We start from the raw sequence: 21,725 nt of genomic DNA, 5'->3' as shown, positions 1-21,725 counted from the left end.
AGTGTTGACCCCTGGCGAACGCCAGACATTATTTCTTTTGGCTCTGAGAAATCCGCGCCGCTGCAGACAAACTGAGATCTACCAGATAAATAACTTTCCATCAACTTACGAGCACTATTACTGAAACCAAAGTGTTTTTGTAACTTTTGGCATAACAGCGAATGATTCACTGAGTCGAAAGCCTTTCGAAAAGTCAAGTAGACATAGGAGTTGATTTGTTTCGCTAATAAAGTTTCAAACGCTTTGGACAGAACAGGTAAAATACTTATAGGTCGCTACTCACTGGGGTGCTTGCTTTATTATTTTTATTTTTACGAAGAGGTCGAACCTTGGCTACTTTCCATTTATCAGGAAAGTGCGAGGTAGTATTGCATGACTTATTATATGAGTTATTGTCCCTATTATAAAAGGCAGAATAGTATTCAAAAATTTTATTGGGATATCGTCAGCTCCAGTTGCCATGGTTTTAATTTTAGACATGCAGGTAAAGACCTCAGCTTCCGATACCGCGGAAAATTCAAAAGTTTCATCACTATAGCAAGCCGATGCACTAGACAAACTCCTGACAGAACTTAGACTACATGCAGAACTATTAACGAAGGCATTATTAAGAATATCTGAACTTAGAGTGCATTCAGGGAAGTCGTTCCCACACACTCGTAAACGTTTTAGATTACGCCACAGAGCCTTAGGTGGAAGCTCTGAGTCAAGACGCCATGAAAAAAACTTGCACTTTTCGATCCATATAGCGTTTGTGACTAGGTGACTTGCCCTTTTATAAGAGTTCCAGTCCGAGTCACGCCTACTCCTCTTCCAAATTCCGTACACTTTGTTACGAGCTTTAATTGCAGCTACAACTTTCCTATTAAACCAAGGGCATGATAAGGACTTAAACTCTCGGGTATGTACAGGAACATGCCTATAGAATTCCTTGATAATATTGTAATTTAGAAAATCTAACTTTTCATTCACAGTTGGAAGACACCAACATTCACACCAATCAACACTGGCCAGATCGGTAAAAAGGGAATTACTGTCAATTGAAATCTCGAAAACTATAAGAGCTTCCAATACTTGGATGGTCAAATTTGAGGTCTAAAGTACAAAATATAAGGTCTTGGTGCTACAAAAACGATATCTGGTCATATTTTAGGGCAATTGAGGGGCCAGAAATGATAAAATAGTCAAGCAGACTAGGACGACAGTTACTAGCATACCTCGTGGGTACACTCGTGTTTAAAACAGAAAGACCAGCTCCAGCAACGTTATCCAACAGTCCAGGGGCGTAGCCAGAAAATTGCCTTGGGGGATTCAAAAAAACTTTTTTTTCAGTTAAATAAATAAAAAAAAAATGTTGTCTTTAGCTTTAACATTAAAGTAAGTGTATTTAGAATATGATATGAGAAAGGTTACATTAAAAACTCAAGCGCATGCGTCGGCTTTTCTTTGCCATTTCTTCTAAAACTTCATCAACGGTAACAATTTGATCACGGTGGATGCTTAGTGATGAACAGCCATTCAATCGATTTTCACTCATCGTGTTTCTAAAATAGTTTTTAATCAGCCTAAGAGTTGAAAAAGATCTTTCGTTCGCTGCCGTTGTTACTGGAAGCGTACATAAGATTTTATGTGTTTTCTTTAAACATCAAAAGTGGGACGTCCAGCTGGACGTCCAGCTAGACGCCCCCCCTCCCCCTCATAAACACTAGGTCAAACAAAAATATTGAAATGTGGGAATTATGTGCTATTTATGTGCTCAATAGTGCAAAAAAGAATTCGGTTTTTAACAACTTTTAATGATTTTTCTAAAACTTCAAAAGTGGGGGGTCCAGCTAGACCTCCCCCCGCCCTTATAAGCACTAGGTCAAACAAAAAAATTTAAATGTGAGAATGTGCTATTTATGGACTCAACAGTGCCAAAAACAATTCGCTTTTTTGACAACTTTTAATGATTTTTTTAAAACTTCAAAAGTGGGCGGTCCAGCTGGACGTCCAGCTAGACCCGACCCTCATAAGCACTAGGTCAAACAAAAAAATTTAAATCTGGGAATTATGTGCTCAATAGTGCCAAAAAGAATTCGGTTTTTTGACAACTTTTAATGTTTTTGTAAACATCAAAAGTGGGGAGTCCAGATGGACGTCCAGCTAGACCCGCTCCCCCCTCATAAGCACTAGGCCAAACAAAAATGTGGGAATGTGCTATTTATGGGCTCAACAGTGCCAAAAACAATTCGCTTTTTTGACAAATTTTAATGATTTTTTTTAAAACTTCAAAAGTGGGGGGTCCAGCTGGACGTCCAGCTAGACCCGACCCTCATAAGCACTAGGTCAAACAAAAAAATTTAAATGTGGGAATTATGTGCTATTTATGTGCTCAATAGTGCCAAAAAGAATTCGGTTTTTTGACAACTTTTAATGATTTTTTTATAACCACAAAAGTGGGGAGTCCAGATGGACGTCCAACTAGACCCCCTCCCCCCTCATAAGCACTAGGTCAAACAAAAAAATTGAAATTTGGGAATAAGTGCTATTTATGTGCTCGATAGTGCCAAAAAGAATTCGCTTTTTTGACAACTTTTAATGATTTTTTTAAAACTTCAAAAGTGGGGGGTCCAGCTAGACCCCCCTCATAAGCACTAGGTCAAACAAAAAATTTAAATGTGGGAATTATCTGCTATTTATGTGCTCAATAGTGCCAAAAAGAATTCCGGTTCTTCACAACTTTTAATGATTTTTTTAAAACTTCAAAAGTCCAGCTGGACCCCCCACTTTTGAAGTTTTAAAAAAAGCATTAAAAGTTGTCAAAAAAGCGAATTCTTTTTGGCACTATTCAGCACATAAATATCACATAGCTGGACATCCAGCTAGACCCCCCCCCCCCCCCCCCTCATAAGCACTAGGTCAAACAAAAAAAATTTAAATGTGGAAATAAGTGCTATTTATGTGCTCAATAGTGCCAAAAAGAATTCGGTTTTTTGACAACTTTTAATGATTTTTTTTAAAACTTCAAAAGTGGGGGGTCCAGCTAGACTTTTGAAGTTTTAAAAAAATTATTAAAAGTTGTGAAAAAACCGAATTCTTTTTGGCACTATTGAGCACATAAATAGCACATAATTCCCACATTTAAATTTTTTTGTTTGACCTGGTGCTTTTGAGGGGGGGGGGGGGGTTTAGCTGGACATCCAGCACATTAGATTCCAGTGTAGCATTCACTCATTAAGTTATTCATTCATTTGTACAAACATATATTTCGACTCGTTTTGGAATGTCTTAAAATGCATTGACATTTACATACATATTAATACATTTGTACATACATATATTTTGGCTGGCTTTGGTACGGCCTGAGATTCATTGACACACTCATTCATTTGTACAAACATATATTTTCTACACGCCACGGTAACTACGCCGTGCGCCGTCCAGTAACTTGCACCTTATTTTGTTAATGTTTAAAGCTAATCAAATGCTCGCCACAAGCCTTTACCTGCATACAAATTATTCACATGATTTATTTATGCTTGCGTTGCATTTCCCACAGCTAATTTTATTTATGCTTAGAATGCAGTTCCCAGGGAACTGAAAGTATATGCATGTAATTCACTTAGTTTGTAAGTATTAGTGTAAGTAGGTATTTTAGCTTATAGAAATTTTGTATAAAAGAAACAGCTTTTTAATAAAGAACTCAATTCTATCTGGTGCCGCTTAAATGGCACTACACTGAATTCAAACCTATTTCATTTCTAATATTACACCAGCTGGACCCTCCACTTTTGATGTTTTAAAAAAACATTAAAAGTTGTCAGAAAAGGAATCGTTTTTGGAACTATTGAGCTGGACGTCCAGCACATTAAATTCCAGCTGGACCCCCCACTTTTGTGGTTTTAATAAAAAACATTAAAAGTTGTCAAAAAACAAATCGTTTTTGGAACTATTGAGCCCATAAATAGCACAAAATTCTGCACCTATCCCGTTTCGATTTTGCCGTCTGGGGTTATATGCCCCCGCTCCCCCTTGCCCCCCCTTTGTTTTTCTGGACAGACCGTAGCTTATCTTGGAGCACATAATTCCCACATTTCAATTTTGTTGGTTGACCTAGTGCTTATGAGGGGGGGGGGGAGGTCTAGCTGGACGTCCAGCTGGAGCCCCCACTTTTGAAGTTTTAAAAAAATCATTAAAAGTTGTCAAAAAACCGAATTCTTTTTGGCGCTATTGAGCACATAAATAGCACATAATTCCCACACTAAAATTTTCCTAGTGCTTATGAGGGGGGGTCTAGCTGGACGTCCAGCTGGCCCCCCTATTTTGAGGTTAAAAAAAGTACTTAAATTTTGAGCACAAAATTTTTTATTTTGAGAACAAATTAGCACATAATACCTGGCCTACATAAGAAGCAATCTTCATCAGAAATGTTTCAACAGGAATTTTTAAAACTAAAAAGCGAACTACACAACTTTCAGTTCATATTTACTGATGGTTCTAAAACTAAACAATGTATAGGGTATAGTGTAACCACAGAGCACAGTCAACTATCTGTCGGCAACCTTCCTGAGTTCAGCTCAGTATTTACTGCCGAAATGATAGCCATTTTCACAGCAGTTAATACAGTTAAGAAACTACGAGGAAAGTTCGCGATATGCTCGGACTCATTGTTTGCCCTAGATGCAATTAAGAACCAATCCAACAGGGACTACTACCCTTACACTATAAGAGAAGCTCTCTACAAACACTCGCCAAAAATTATCCTAATATGGATACCTAGCCACAAAGGTATTGCAGGAAATGAATTAGCTGATGAAACTGCCAAATACGCATCTTTAGCTCCTCTTATTATGCATACGAACTTTCACACAATGGATATAAAAAAATATGTAAATAACCGATGCAAAACAAACTCAACAAATCATACATGGAACTTGTCGTCACACTGGTACAAGTTAACTAATCCACACAAGCAACCAATTACAAACTTTTTCAAAACAACAAAGAATATTGAGAAAAGCCCAAATAGACTAGATCTAGTGAAATATGAAAGACTTCGCCTAGGTCATAGCCGTCTTATTCACGAACATCTACTTGATAGCAGCCTTAGCAACAACTGTCAATACTGTAGTTATAATTGACGGATCTAATAAGTTGGTTGATTTTAAATCAATGTCGATTATGTTCGTAATCGAACGTTGTTGTGTTCGATTTCTGCTGTTCTCTGATATATATGTAGATGGTTGTTAGGCAAGTTTAACCTGTTACAGTATCCAGATCGAAGTTGAGCTAGAGTGAATCGTTTCCCTGGGGAGTGTGCGTTCCTCTTCCGCATGTTTTGGGTACTGTTCTTTGAGTACTGGATTCACCGGGCAATTCCCGGCATAAAGGGAGGTTGCCGTCGCGGAGACCAGAACATCTAGGAAAGTGGCACCGCCCAAGGCAGAAGCTGCCTTTCCAAACACATCTTGCAATTTGTGATCGTTGTTTTAAGTAAATGTTTCATGTGGAAAATAGTACTAGCGGGAAATTTATTGATAGTTTTCATGTAAGCCACGATGGGCCCTATTGTGCTCTGTTGCTACTGTTTCGACTTGGTCATCCTTATTGGTTAAATCTATAACAAGGAGTTCCGTATGTACAAATTTAACACCGGGAAAAGCTAGTAATATTTAGCTCTGTACTTCACCCAAAGTAGAAAGATCGCAGCGTATTCCGTTCGTAACGTTAAGGTTAATGGCACACTTTAAACACTGAATTAGACCCTCAATCGAGTTATATGTGATTGTATGTCTAATCATTTTTTTAAAAAGCTTTGTACTTTTACTGCATGAGCCTGATTTAGATAGCAACAGCTGGTTTTCAAACTGGTTTACTGAAGTTCTGACTGTCTTTATTACACTACTGGATGATACTTCACTATAGACTGTTTTAGCTGATTCAGTCTCATTTAAGTTGTGAGAAAATTGCCTTGAAAGTGCATCAGCTACCTTATTTTCACTTCGGGCTTATAAAAAAACTTAGGTGAAAATTCCTCAATAAACGCACGCCATCGTTTCATTTTGCTGTTGGGATTTTTTTCTGACATTGCAAATATAAGCGGCTGGTGGTCGGTAAATATTTTGATTTCCGTATAAATAATGGCGAAGTGATCTAAACACCCACACAATGGCAAGTAATTCACGTTCATTAACAGCATAATTTTCTCCACTCGCCGAAAGTGTTCTTCAGATCATACTTATGGGACGACCCCTTTGTGAAAAAACTGCTCCTAATGCCTTGGACGAGGCATCGTAAGCTCGAATGGCTGATTGTAATTAGGATATTGGAGTAAAAATTCCTCAGATGCTAATATGTATTGATTTTTTCGAATGCACGTAGGGCTTCGGCATCAAGGGTGATTTTTATCTGTTTTTGTACCCACCTGCCCGTTTTCGCCACGAAGGTAAAGGGTTAATGGCTTAACAATGGCAGCATAGTCCTTCACGAAACGTCGATAATAGCCGGACAAACCGAGGAATGAACGCAAAGCTCGCATTTTTTGGAGATTCGTAGTTAATTATGTCATGGACTTTATCTGGACAAGTTCTTATGCCTTTTTCTGAAACAAGAAACCCCAAGAACTCGACTTCCTTTTTAAAAAATTTCGACTTTTCCGGCGACACTCTCATTCCAGCATTTTCAAGCTTTTGCAGAATATATTCGATTATATGATTATGTCGTCGACATAAACGTGACAGAATTTCCCTATTACTTCGCGTAGCACATCGTCGATAGTTCTTTGGAATATGCTGGGCGCGTTCCATAGGCCGAATGATATCCGAAAAAATTCGTATTTCCCATTATTGATACTAAACGCTGTTTTTTGTCTGTCTTGCTCGCACATTATGATCTGGTGGAAGGAAGCCTGATTTTAGGTGTAAGGTTGTAAAAAATTTCGAACTTCCTAAGTTAGCTTATATTACGGACGTATCTGTGATGGCATATCGGTCAGGAATCGTTTTTTCATTAATTTTCCTAAAATCAATTACCATACGTAAATTGGGCTTTCCATTTTCATCGATACGTAAGGCGAACAGGATTCTTGGATTATACCATCTTTGAGAAGCGATTTTATTTCGTTATTAATAAATGGGCCTACTGATATCGGATAGGGGTAGCTTTTACTGTAGACAGGATCCACTGTAGTTGTGCGAATACGGACCTGAACTCTTGTGTTGTATGGCAATGCCCTATCTGGATCAGCAAAAGCATTGGCATTTTTATTGATAACTAGCTTTACCCGGCGTACGTTTTAACGCCCGAGATCGAATTAATGTTGGGTTATTTTTTCTGTTTTGTTTGTTTATAATTTAGTTTATTGTTCTGTAAATTGAATTGAATTTTGTACGGACATTTGGTGAACTTTTCGTTTACAACATTTTATTATTGTAATGCATATGGGTCCACAATATTTTTGGTTTTTTTGTTCGGTGCAAAGATAAACACATTTTTTGGCGTTCCAACTCTAGAGCAAGCAACATATAGCTACCCACGGGAAAACACGGACTCTCTAAATTTAACACTGCAACAGTAAGCGGTTGTTCTTGTGCTTTGTTGATTATAATTGCAAAAGCAAGGCGTACAGGAAACTGTAAGAGCTTAAAATTGAATGGCAAAACTGTAGGAATCATTGGGATCCGTGGAGCACATCTTCACCTTCGCTTTTACCGCTGATGGTTATTGCTTCGATTACATTTGGCATTAATTTCTTAACGCAAAGTCTGGTTCCATTGCTCAATTTTTGTGGGTTTAAATTCCGAAGAAGCATGATTGGTGAGGCAATTTTCAAAGTTAATATATGCGCAGGCCTTCCAGGTGGTTCTAAAGAGTTTAGAAATTCAATTGGATAATTCAAAATTTGATCTTCATCTGTAACTGTGTCGATCGATTTATATTTCGCCACTTCACCAGGAATTTGGTTTTGAATGCGATAATTGATTTTGTATACATGAACATTTTTGGCAGCTAAGATTGCTCGTTCGCATTGCCAAAAAAAATTTAATTTTAAATTCTTAATTCTGAAATATAAAAACCTCCGTCTTGATCGAAGGAACCTATACCCAAAATTTGATGATTGAAGTGTGGGAAATACGTTTCATAGGGAACACACAGACAGAATTTGTTTTTTATAGAAGATGTAGATAGACTGAAGCAAACAAATTTTTTTAACGGCGGCAGATTACTAAACGTCCAAAAAGAATAACAGCCAAACTCGACAATGCAGTCAAACTTTAGGTGTTAAAATAACCTAAGTTTGTACGGCAGCCATAGTTTTGAAAAATCTCATTTGTAGGGAAGGTGCCACGCCCCTTTTTTCCAAATTCCACATTTTACTGGAGATGTTAGGACTTAACGTCATATATCTCCGTACCTATTTTCATTATCCTACCATTACTACATCCAGAGATATACAGTATGATAGATTCCATTTGTATGGGAGGTGCCACGATTTCGATTATATTTTAAATATCTTGATATAATGAATAATAAACACTTTTTTCCATATACATAGGTAGGTGTACGTTGCAGTTTTGTATCTACTAAAAACCTGAAGGAAAACAGGTAATATGGTGATCAGAGCTAAGCTAGACGTTATTTTGAGCTTTGTAAAACCGTTCCACTGCATTGATTTTCTTCCCGAATAATTGTGGAAAAAATAAGGTTTCAATTTTGTATCTACTAAAAACCTGAAGGAAAAGAGGTAATATGGTGATCAGAGCTAAACTAGACGTTATTTTGAGCTTTATAAAACCGTTCCACTGCATTGATTTTCTTCGCGAATAATTGTGGAAAAAATAAGGTTTCTTCAGAAAACTTCTATAATAATCTACCACCAATTTTTAGGTTTGCGTGGTAGAATTGGTAGAACTTATATTTCAGGAAAAAAGGTGGTAGATCTACCACTTTAGTGGTAGAAGTCCGAACACCGCTCACAGTTGAACTGCATACAAATTAACGGAACATAAGCGTCGTTTGTATAACAAATACAAAGCAGTTTAAATGTTCAGCCAGCAACGAAATGTGACATACGTTTGTGTATGTGTGCTGAAGCATCTCTCATAAACAGTGTACAAACCTCGGTGTTTATGTTTAATCTCCTTCGAAAACAATTTGCAGCTTAGCAGCACGACACAAATCGAAAAATTCGTATATTTATTCAAAATGTAAGTACCATAATGTAAAAACACATCCTAAGGTTATTCTGATCCACGTTTTGGGTAATATATTGAGGCCCTAGTCAACCAAATGTATGAAAATTACCCTCTGCTAAAGAACTCATCAACAGCTTTCATTTGATATCCATATTGTATAAACCAGGGATGCACCTTAATGCTATGTTCAAACAGAAAAATAAATTGAGGCAATATCAATTCAAATTGAGTGGTGTTCATACAACTCAATTTAGCTTACACAATAGTAATTTGATGGCCGGTTGGCTCATCTCTACAGCAACAACATACCTGTGTTCAGAATGTCAAAATGTGCGTGTTGGAATTAGGTGAATGGAATGGAATGGAAACATAAAACTTTAAAATTTTTGTGTGTTGTAAGATAATGTGTTCAATGTTTTGGTTTCATTTTGAGTTTGCCATCCTCTTTTGACAATTCCTACTCCACTGAAATGAAAAAAAATAATATCAGCTGATGAGATGAGCCAACCATATAGTTGAGCCATGCGCAGCTGACGTTTAAATCTACTCAATAAACACACTTTACAAGGTTGTATTTACAGTTTGAAACAATTTATTACGCAATTTTTTTTAAATTGGCAATTTGTTATTACAATTTATTATATGATAAATTGCGTAATAAATTGCCCAAATGGTATAAATTGCCAATATGGCGTGTGTCTGTACCTAGTATAACGTTAAGCTAATCGTTTATCAAAAAATTTCCACCGTTTCCGTTGAAACACTTCGAAATATTATCGATAAAGAAATTATCAAGATAAATTGTATCTCGTTTTTAACCGAAACGAAAAGCTTTCGTTAATGTTAAAAACGTTAACAAAAACGTGATACTTTATGTTTGAATTGTGCTGGCAATGCTATAGCCATGGTGAAGCCGTAAGGTGGTAACAACGAGCGCACATACACACACACAAACTCCATATAATTTGTTTGTGTAATTCGGTGGTGGTAATGTCAAAAACACTCTGAGAAATGTTCGTACTGTCAAAATTCATGAGAAAAGTTGCAATCAGCTTGGCTAATGCTTTCACCTTTAATGACTCCGCCATCAATCAGCTTTGCCAGCATAGTTTGAAATTAATAATCAACATACAACGATTTGATTTCGTTTTGATAGGACAGAAAACGAAACAAAATCATTTCGTTAATTTGACGTTCTTAACGTTGATAAACGAAACGAAATGACTTTGTTTCGTTTATTAACGTTAATTATCGTAACGAAATGATATCGGTTCGTTGGTTAAGCATGCCTGGTATAAACACATTCTAGGGGTATCTGAGTCTACGTGTTGGCCTATATCTCGAGACCCTAGTCACCCAGGTGTACGAAAAATTATCATGTACTAAAGCACTCATCAACAGCTTTCATTTGATATTCATATTGTATAAACACATTCTTGGGGTACCCTGGCCACACTTTGACCTATATCTCGAGACCCTAGCCACCTAGGGGTACGAAAAGTACCCCATATTAAAGTACTCATCAGAAGCTTCCATTTGATACCCATATTATATAAACACATCGTAGGGTTATCCGGGTCCACGTTTTGACCTATATCTCAAGACCCTAGGAATTAAAAAAAAATGTTTTTGCTAAAAACCTTCCCCTATTTGATCCCTATAATATGTAAAAAGAACGCATAAAATTGGCCTAGTATCGGCCCCAAAACATGGACAGGAACGAACATCATTTCATTTTTATATATATAGATGTTATGGAATTGTGACTGAAACTTTACTGGTACTGAATCTTCTAAGATGGTAATTAGATTTACCTGGTCACATGAAAGAAAACATAATTTAACTTTACCATTCCGGTAAAATAAATAGCCTCTAACAGTGTCGATTTTCGCATCGATTTCCTTTAAAAAATCGTACCCTAATATACCGTCAAACGTGCTTAAGTTAGATAACAAATAAAACGTTGACTTTGTTAATGATATTTTCGCCATTTATCGATTTTAGATTAAACCCATTTTTCAAGGTTTTGAAGAAATGGTAATGCCTCAATGTAATTTTTGGATGTGCCTGTGTCAATCAGAAATCCGAGCTCCTGACCGTTTCTGCCTTTTTTCGTAATGAACGGCAGGAGCGATCTCAGTTTATTTCATCATCATCAACGTCACTATAATTATAGTCATCTCCGATATTTTGATTATAATCTTCATCAAAACTTCGATATTCATGATCATTCGAAGATAATTCTACTTCGGGCATAAAGTTCACCTTTTGTATCTTATGGAACGGCGAACGGTCAGATAGCCCTCGGTCATTACTTCGCTTACACTCCACTGCTGGATTAGAATATGTTGCGCTTGTGCGGCACTACGCTGCCTATAGAAGCTTGAACCATTATCTATTTCCATTGGGGTTGCTTTATTTATACTCTGGTTCTTGGGCTCTATTTACTGATATTGGTGCAGAAATTGTCTTGGGCGATTAGGCTTATTTCCGCTACACAATGCAAAAGCTTCTGCGAATTCATAACCAGGGTTGTTGGAAGGTCCTTAGGTCTTGCAGAGAATAGGACATCACAAAGTGATCTACGGAGACCAGATATGAATACACGTAACGCGTTTTCTCTAGCTCGTTCGTTCAAAGCTGCTACGAGCTCATTGTTACCACTGTGTGTCATAATCTGCTTGTTTATAATCATCGATAATTTCTTATCTACCTTATCATAATAATCCGTGATACATAAATTATCCTGCCTTAAAATGCTTAACTCGTTCTCTAATACATATAGCGGTCTTTTATCAGAGTAAGTCTGATCAAGTCTTCAAATTATTGCTTTAAAGTTAAGTACCGTATTAAAGGAAGCGAGAGTGGAATTAGCGGATTCGATTATTTCATTTCGAAATATGCCCATGGCAATATAATACCTTTTCGAACCCTCTTTATAATAATTCATGGCGAATTGCGCGGTACTTCGCCAACTTGGGTAAGAAGTGGAATTACCCTTGAACTCCGGCAAGGACTTAATCAAATTTAAACTTGCATTGTTTTGAATCAATAGATTTATAGAAACCGGTAGGTACTGTTCTACGCGAGGTGGTTGCAGCCTGCTAACAGTTAAAGTTAATTGATTCAGCTGTTCTCATAGTTCCGACCTAGTACGTTCATTGGTCTCATTAACAATTTCAAGTACCTCTTCTCTGCTAATATACATTTTATCTTTAAAAAGTTTGGAAAAAGTTTTCTTAGATAAAGCAAGATCTACTTTAAGCACATCAAAAGCGGCAAATAATTGGTATAGAAATACTGCTGACTACTAAACTAAATTTTTTATCTTATCGGCGAACATGGAATCACTCACAATGAAATTTTCTTTAATCGGAGTTGAGAAAATGCAGTTAGTATGTCAAAAGGGCAAATTGTTGTAACAAAAAAAACAGCTTTTAAATACACCTTAAAGCACCTTAGAAATTTGAAATAATCTTCTTGAGGGGAAGACAAGTAACAAGTTCAGTAATTTTTTATTATAATTATCAAAATCAATTATACTTTAAGCACAAGAAGCTCATAAAGAACAAGTAAGGAAGGCTAAGTTCGGGTGTAACCGAACATTACATACTCAGTTGTGAGCTGTGGAGACAAAGTAAGGGAAAATCACCATGTTCTAAAAAGAACCTAGGGTAACCCTGGAATGTGTTTGTATGACATGTGTATCAAATGGAAGGTATTAAAGAGTATTTTAAGAGGAAGTGGGCCATAGTTCTATAGATGGACGCCATTTGGGGATATCGCCATAAAGGTGGACCAGGCCTGACTCTAGAATTTGTTTGTACGATATGGGTATCAAATGAAATGTGTTAATGATAATTTTAAAAGGGAGTGGGCCTAAGTTCTATAGGTGGACGCCTTTTCGAGATATCGCCATAAAGGTGGACCAGGGGTGACTCTAGAATTTATTTTGTACGATATGGGTATCAAACGAAAGGTGTTAATAAGTGTTTTAAAAGGGAGTGGGCCTTAGTTCTATGGGTGGACGCCCTTGCGGAATATCGCCATAAACGTGGACCAGGGGTGACTCTAGAATGCGTTTGTACAATATGGGTATCAAATGAAAGGTGTTAATGAGTATTTTAAAAGGGCGTGGGCCTTTTCGAGAATCGCCATAAAGGTGGACCAGGTGTGACTCTAGAATTTGTTTGTACGATATGGGTATCAAATGAGAGGTGTTAGTGAGTATTTTAAAAGGGCGTGGGCCTTAGTTCTATAGGTGGACGCCTTTTCAAGATATCGCCATAAAGGTGGACCAGGGGTGACTCTAGAATTTGTTTGTACGATTTGGGTATCAAATGAAAGGTGTTAATGAGTATTCTAAAAGGGAGTGGGCCTTAGTTCTATGGGTGGATGCCTTTTCGAGATATCGCCATAAAGGTGGGCCAGGGGTGACTCTAGAATTTTTTTGTACGATATGGGTACAAATGAAAGGTGTTAATGGGTATTTTAAAAAGGAGTGGGCCTTAGTTCTATATGTGGACGTCTTTTCGAGATATCGCCATAAACGTGGACCAGGGGTGACTCTAGAATGTGTTTGTACGATATGGGTATCAAATAAAAGGTATTAATGAGGGTTTTAAAAGGGAGTGGCCCTTAGTTGTATATGTGAAGGCGTTTTCGAGATATCGACCAAAATGTGGACCAGGGTGATCCAGGACATCATCTGTCGGGTACCGCTAATTTATTTATATATGTAATACCACGAACAGTATTCCTTCCAAGATTCCAAGGGCTTTTGATCTCGCCCTGCAAAACTTTATCATTTTCTCCTACTTAATATGGTAGGTGTCACACCCATTTTACCAAGTTTTTTTCTAAAGTTATATTTTGCGTCAATTGACCAATACAATTACCATGTTTCGTCCCTTTTTTCGTATTTGGTATATAATTATCGCATTTTTTTCATTTTTCGTAATTTTCGATATCGAAAAAGTGGGCGTGGTCATAGTCGGATTTCGGCCATTTTTTACACCAATACAAAGTGAGTTCAGATAAGTACGTGATCTGAGTTTAGTAAAGATATATCGATTTTTGCTCAAGTTATCGTGTTAACGGCCGAGCGGAAGGACAGACGGTTGACTGTGTATAAAAACTGGGCGTGACTTCAACCGATTTCACCCTTCTTCACAGAAAACAGTTATCGTCCTAGAATATAAGCCTCTACCAAATTTCACAAGGATTGGTAAATTTTTGTTCGACTTATGGCATTAACAGTATCCTAGACAAATTAAATGAAAAAGGGCGGAGCCACGCCCATTTTGAAATTTTCTTTTATTTTTGTATTTTGTTGCAACATATCATTACTGGAGTTGAATGTTGACATAATTTACTTATATACTGTAAAGATGTTAACTTTTCTTTTAAAATTTCAATTAAAAAATTTTTTGTTTTAAAAAGTGGGCGTGGTCGTTCTCCGATTTTGCTAATTTTGATTAAGCAGACATATAGTAATAAGAGTAACGTTCCTGCCAAATTTCATCATGATATCTTCAACGACTGCCAAATTACAGCTTGCAAAACTTCTAAATTACCTTCTTTTAAAAGTGGGCGGTGCCACGATTTTTCGAAATTTTCGATATCGAAAAAGTGTCCGTCGTTTTAAATAGCGATCTGAGATGAGTGCCCAGGAACCTACATACCAAATTTCATCAAGATACCTCAAAATTTACTCAAGTTATCGTGTTAACGGACAGACGGACGGACATGGCTCAATCGATTTTTTTTTCGATACTGATGATTCTGATATATGGAAGTCTATATCTATCTCGATTCCTTTATACCTGTACAACCAACCGTTATCCAATCAAAGTTAATATACTCTGTGAGCTCTGCTCAACTGAGTATAAAAATCACTTACATATCTTAGATGTCTTATACTAAATTCTCCTTTCTCTAGGTCATATGGTCCTTTTATCGATCTAGTTGGTTAGCTTCTCAGGATTCTGTGGTCCTTTGCTGTTTCGGATACAGAGGCTTCTTGGGGTTCTTTGATCCTTTTTATCGCTACGATCTATGCTCCTTTTTATCCCTCTTCTGTGAGGCCAGAGTCAGATGGGCAGTGGAATCCTTTGAGAAATGCAAATCTCCGGGGGTGGATGGCATCTACCCGGCGCTAATACAGCAAGGGACACAGATTATCCCACATCTCGCCAGAATCATGAGATATAGCCTGGCACTGGGATACATACACATGATGTGGAGAAGAGCAAAATTGGTTTTCATACCAAAAGTAAGTAAAAAGGACTATTCCTTCAGACCAATAAGTCTAACCGCCTTTGTCTTGAAGGCAATGGAAAAGATAATAGACCAAGAAATCAGGTCGAACGCCCTAAAGAGCTGGCCCCTACATCATAGCCAGCATGCCTACAGAGCGGGTAGGTCCACGGACACAGCTCTGTACCAATTCCCAGCAAACACAATTTCTAACGTTAGAGAAATATTGTAGTTTTACATTAGAATTCTAATGTAGTTCTCTAATGCATTTCGAATCGAAAACTAGGTTAGAGAAATCGATTAGAATACGACTGTGAAACGATTCGAATAACACTAGACATGCGATGTTATGATTATTGTCACAGTTATCGATTACTTTCACGACATGATCAGTCACAGTGTTATACCAAAAAAATAAAAATTGTGAAAAGTTGTGTGGAAATATTATAAGCTGAGAAATAAGTTTTTTTATTTATAATAATAAATACTAGTAAGTAAAAATGAATCCAAGAAAGTTAAAAAGGGAAATCGAGCCGATTATTGAAGGGCTATTTGAATGGCATGAAGAAAACGCTTCCTCATCCGTACCTCAAACCAATGCCGAGCTCAATCCTGAGGAAATAAGTGGAAGCGAAAATTCCAACACAATAACTTGTACTGAAAACTGTGAAACATACGATAGGATTTTGAATTATTTTTATTTTATTATAATTTATAAGCTTACTAGCTTTACCAGGCGCACGTTGTAACGCTCGAGATCGAATGGATGTTGCGTTATTTTTTCTGTTTTGTTGGTTGATAATTTAATTTATTGTTCTATAAATTGAATTGAATTTTGTACGCATATTTGGTGAAATTTTCTGTTTAAACATTTTATACTTTTGTATCTTCTTGTATCTTATTTTATATTATTGCATTGCTTTTACGCTGACGATTGTTGCTTTGATTACATTCCGAAGAAGCATGACTGGTGAGCCAATTTTCAAAGTTGATATATGCGCAGGCATTCCTTTTGGTTCTAAGGAGTATAGAAATTCATTTGGATAATTCACAATTTTATCTTCATCTGTAACTGTGTCGATCGATTTATATTTCGTCACTTCACCAGGAAATTCATTTTGAAAGCGACCATTGATTTTGTTAACATGATCATTTTTGGGAGCTAAGATAGTTCTTTCGCATAGCCAAAAAACAAAAACATTTAAATTTAAAATTCTTAATTCTGAAATATGAAAAACTTTCGTCGTTTTCATTGGGAACACACACACAGAATTTGATTTTTATAGAAGATGTAGATAGACTGAAGCTAAACAATTTTTTTAACAGCGGCAGATTACTAAACGTCCAAAGGACATAACAGCTAAACTCAACAATGCAGTCAAACTTTAGGTGTTAAAATGACTTAAGTTTGTACGGCAGCCATAGTTTTTCCCCATTCCACATTTTACTGGAGGTTTTAGGACTTAACGTCACATAGCTCCTTACCAATTTTAATTATCCTACCATTACGACATCCAGATATATGCAGTATAATATATTCCATTTGTATGGGAGGTGCCACGCCCCCTTTTTCCCAATTCCATATTTTCTTGGTGGTGTTAAGGATTGACCTCAAATAACTCCTTACTGAATTTCAATGATCTGGCATGTATACCTTCAAAGTTATGCAGTACCAAAGATTCCATTTGAATGGGAGGTTCCACGCCCCCTTTTTCCCAATTCCGCATTTTCTGGGTGGTGTTAGGGATTGACCTCATATAACTCCTTACTAAATTCCAATGTTCTGGCATGTATACCTTCAAAGTTATGCAGTACCAAAGATTCCATTTGAGTGGGAGGTTCCACGCCCCCTTTTTCCCAATTCCGCCTTTTCTTGGTGGTGTTAGGGATTGACCTCATATAATTCCTTACTGAATTTCAATGTTCTGGCATGTATACCTTCAAAGTTATGCATTACTAAAGATTCCATTTGTATGGGAGGTGCCATGCCCCCTTTCTCCAAATTTCGCATTTTCTTGGTGGTGTTAGGGATTGACCTCATATAACTCCTCATTGAATTTCAATGTTCTGGCATGTATACCTTCAAAGGTATGCAGTACCAAAGATTCCATTTGTATGGGAGGTGCCACGCCCCTTTTATATATCGAAATTATTTTTAGCCTAAAACCTTCCCGTTGATCGAAGGAACCCATAACCAAAATTTGGTGATGATTAATGTGTGGGAAATACGTTTCCATAGCAAACACACACACAGAATTTGATTTTTATATATATGTGGCTAAACCGATTTGGGATTTCAAAATCAACTAACCATCATCTCCCCTTCCTGTATCTTTCCTAAAAATTTCACGGTAATCTGTCGAGCCGTTCTTGAGTTATGGAGTGACAATCAAAACGTACACTTCTTTTTATATATATAGATATAATAACAAAATAAAAGTATCTGATATAATGAAACAATGAAAATTTCGCTGATTTTAAATAACTGAACTTAATTGCACATCACTTAAAAATTCTCATTAGAAACCAATTAGCAATTGACGTTAGAATTCGATTAGAATTCTAACCCTTTTCTCGATATCGAGAACGAAGTCCCCTTTTTGTCGAGAATGCTATAATTCGCGACAGTTTCGCAAATCGTCCTCTAACCTTCTACCTTAGAGAAATACATTAGAATTCGATTCGTCTTCTAATAGTTTTCTAACCTAATTGTTTGTTGGGTTAACATCTGAAATACAGAGGGCGTTCGAAACAGAGGAAAGTGCTTTGTGCTTTCCTTGATATCGAGGGTGCATTTGACAACACATGTCACGAAAGCGTAAACAAAGCACTGCAGAGAAGAGGAATTCGGATGCCTATCCAGAGATGGATTGACAATCTACTCCGCAGAAGAATCGCTGAAGTCCATGTAGACAACAGCGCAGTTAAGGTTAATACCACGAGGGGGTGCCCCCAAGGAGATGTCCTGTCACCCCTTCTGTGGAGCCTAGTAGTAGATGAACTCCTGCAAAAGCTATCAAACAGTGGCATAAGATGCCAAGGATATGCTGACGACATCGTCATAATTACAAGAGGTAAATTTGAGAGTAGCACTGTCAAAGCTTCAGCGACTGGAATGCGTATGCACCTTGGGAGCTATGCGCACATGCCCTACAAATGCGCTGGAGGCTATCCTCGATCTAACCCCGCTGCATATATCGATAGAGCAGTCAGCCAAGCGAATCCTCTTGACTATCGTCAAGGAGGTATCGCCCCGGAACATGGAGGAGTTGAGAGAGAAGATCCCAATCTCTCAACTCCCGAGGGATGATATTCTCATGCAGATAGTTTATGAGAAAAGATATAAAGTATAACTGGGAGACAAGGGCACGTGGGAGGAAAGCAGAATTGAAAACATTCATCAGCTAAATAGAATAGTATGGCGTACCGATGCACAGTGTTTCGTGTAAAACAAGCTAGCTGGACAAAAACAAAGTTCTTATTCCAAGAAAAGTGTAATGAGAAATGAAAGAAAACAAACAAAATAACGGGATTTTTGCTTTTTTTTTGATATTTTTGCTCATATATATTGAGTAATTGAAGTAAGAAGGCAGGAGTGGCCGTAAAATGCATTGATTAATTTGCAATTACATAATTTTTTCGATGGATTCTAAGCTCGAAGGTAAGTAAAATTTTTTAATAGTAATTCTTTCACAATTAGAGTATTTTCAATATATTTAACATTCCGTTTTTAAGAAGAAAAGGTATTTTTTTCCTATATTTTTAACTTTAGGGACAAAAAAGTTACATACATCCGCGGACATCCGGGCTTAATTTTACATATGTTATAGTCGCAAGTATTCTCTAATAGTCGAAAGAAAAAACCATTGCGAATTCTTTGCACATCTATTTTAAATTTTTTTTTTTTTTTTTTTGTAGATTTAGTTATCTCTACATATCAAATAGGATATATGTACGTACCAGCTCTGACGAGATATTTGAACCTTTAAAGCTGATCTATAAACCGCAAAACCAATTCAGGGAACAAACACGTAGCCATAACACATACAAAAATAAACGCGGAAGGTCAACAAGATCACACCAAAAGCAAAAAGGCGAAGATCATTGACTTCAACCTGCCACAACCTACCGCACCAGTCACCAAGGCATAAAAACAGGTACATACAATGGATTGATGAAGATAAACCAAAACCAGGTTTCGGCAATACCAATGACGGCAACACTGCTCGTAGGTTTTTCGAAAATTCTGAGGCTAGTGCTGAGATTACGGGATTGGATGTAACGCTCATCAAAAGATTCGACATTCTCCTTCGCGCATTAGCATCTGGGTACAATATAAATATCCAAAAATTTGAAAAATTTGCGGTCGAGACTAAAAAACTATACATAGATCTCTATCCATGGTTTAATATGCCTGTTATAGTTCATAAATTCTTAGTGCATAGTACTTATATTATAAATTCAGCAATTTTACCTATTGGTCAACTTTTCGAGGAAGCACAGGAAGCCCGTAACAAAGATTTGAGACGATTCAGGGCTGATAACACACAAAAGCAGTTGCGTGAAGCCACGAATAGAGAAAGATCTTATGAATATGTTGCTTATAACATCGGATCCTTTAGTTAACAGTTTTAGGGAGATACCTAAGAAAAAATTTAAAAGTCTGACTTCAGAAGTCTTAAATTTACTGTTCCCCGGTAATGTTGAGGAGTCAATAAATACCCCAGTTGTTTCAAACTTTCACAGTAGTGTTGCTGATGTTCATGACTATTCCACAAGTGACTCAGCCAATGAAAGTGATGATAGCGAATAATAACATAATTATAAAAGATAACCTACCCTATAAATTTTTGTTGGATCAGGTTTTATTTAATTTAAATCTATTGTCTTTTCTACTTTGTATGATACTTTACTTTTAAGTTTTTGTAATAAGCAATTTTCACATAGTTAATTTAATTATTTACATTGTTATTATTATTATTGTAATTCACTTTTACATTCCTGACTGGTACTATAAAATAATTTTGTAAAAATTGTTGTGGCAGGATAAATACTCAAATTTTTTTTTTTTTTGTAAATACAAAATATGTATGTACATATGTACAGTCACTCACATAAATAAGTAGACACCCCTTTTTGGATAATTCTTACAATTTTCGCTTTCGCAAATTTATTTTAACTAATTTCCCATAAGAAAATTTGTTACGATCTATAACAAAAACTAAATTATATTTAAAAAATTCGACGAATTTTCATAAAAAATTTTAATTTTTTTTCCGAAATTTTAGAATTTTTTAGAGTATTGAGATTTGTATTCCATTCAATTTAAGTACAATAAAGTAATATTCTTAAGTCCTTTAAATTTTTTTGGATCTATGTCACTTATTCACATGAGTTACTGTATATGAAATGAGCAAATGTATGCATATGAAGTAAAATAAAAAAAAGAACATATGGCTGAAAAAAATGACGTAGTTGTAATAAATGACTGCATATGAAACGGAAAATCTCATAAAATAATTTTGTACATCTAGCTTGTTCTACACGAAACACTGTGCGATGGCTCGAAGACGCCAGAGGGGATTGGATCTGGATTCGTTGGACCCAGAGCCAAGATATCAACACCCCTGTGAGCATACCCAAGCATTTTTCAAGCGGAAGTTTTCGCCATAAGCCAGTGCGCTGCCCTGAACCTTCAGCGCGAATACTCCAATGAAACAATTTGCATACTCAGTGACAGTCAGGCCGCCCTCAAGGCGATCTCAGCGTCTGAAATAAAATCAGCACTGGTGGAGTGCGTTGAAAAGCTAAATCAACTAGGAGCACACAAAGAACTACTGTTGGCCTGGGTTCCTGGCCACAGGGGAGTTGAGGGTAATGAGCAGGCGGACAGCCTAGCCAGAGAGGCAGCAACGACACGACCTATGGGTCCTGAACCGTTCCTGCCAGTAGGCCCGCAGGAAATTAGAGGGCATCTATTAGTAGAGGAAAGGGAAAAGAGGGACGATCACTGGCGCAATATGCCAGGCCTGAGACAATCTAAGTTACTGTTAGGGAGTTACAACACAACTCGATATAGGGCATTAATAGGCCTCTCGAAAGATAACCTAAGAATCCTAACAGCTATTCTTACAGGACACTGTGGACTGAACAGTCACATGCAAAAGCTAGGTATATTATCGAACAACACATGTCGGTTTTGTGATTGATCAGCGGAGACGGCGGACCATGTACTTCTGGAGTGTGACGCAATCTCAAGACGTAGGACTAAGTTTATGGGCTCACCATGGC

The 21,725-nt window shown here is 37.0% G+C and overlaps 1 protein-coding gene across 5 annotated transcripts in view; it reads right to left on the bottom strand.

Annotated features, from left to right (window-relative positions):
- Positions 1–21,725, bottom strand: part of LOC137237028 (xylulose kinase) — a 1,135,242-nt gene that overhangs the window by 1,025,771 nt on the left and 87,746 nt on the right. The gene's annotated exons all lie outside the window — the stretch shown is intronic.

This window comes from Eurosta solidaginis, chromosome 1, assembly GCF_040869045.1.
Source record: "Eurosta solidaginis isolate ZX-2024a chromosome 1, ASM4086904v1, whole genome shotgun sequence".
Lineage (NCBI taxonomy): Eukaryota > Metazoa > Arthropoda > Insecta > Diptera > Tephritidae > Eurosta > Eurosta solidaginis.
The sequence above is the reverse complement of the archived record's forward strand: the minus strand, read 5'-3'. Positions and strand labels throughout refer to the sequence as shown.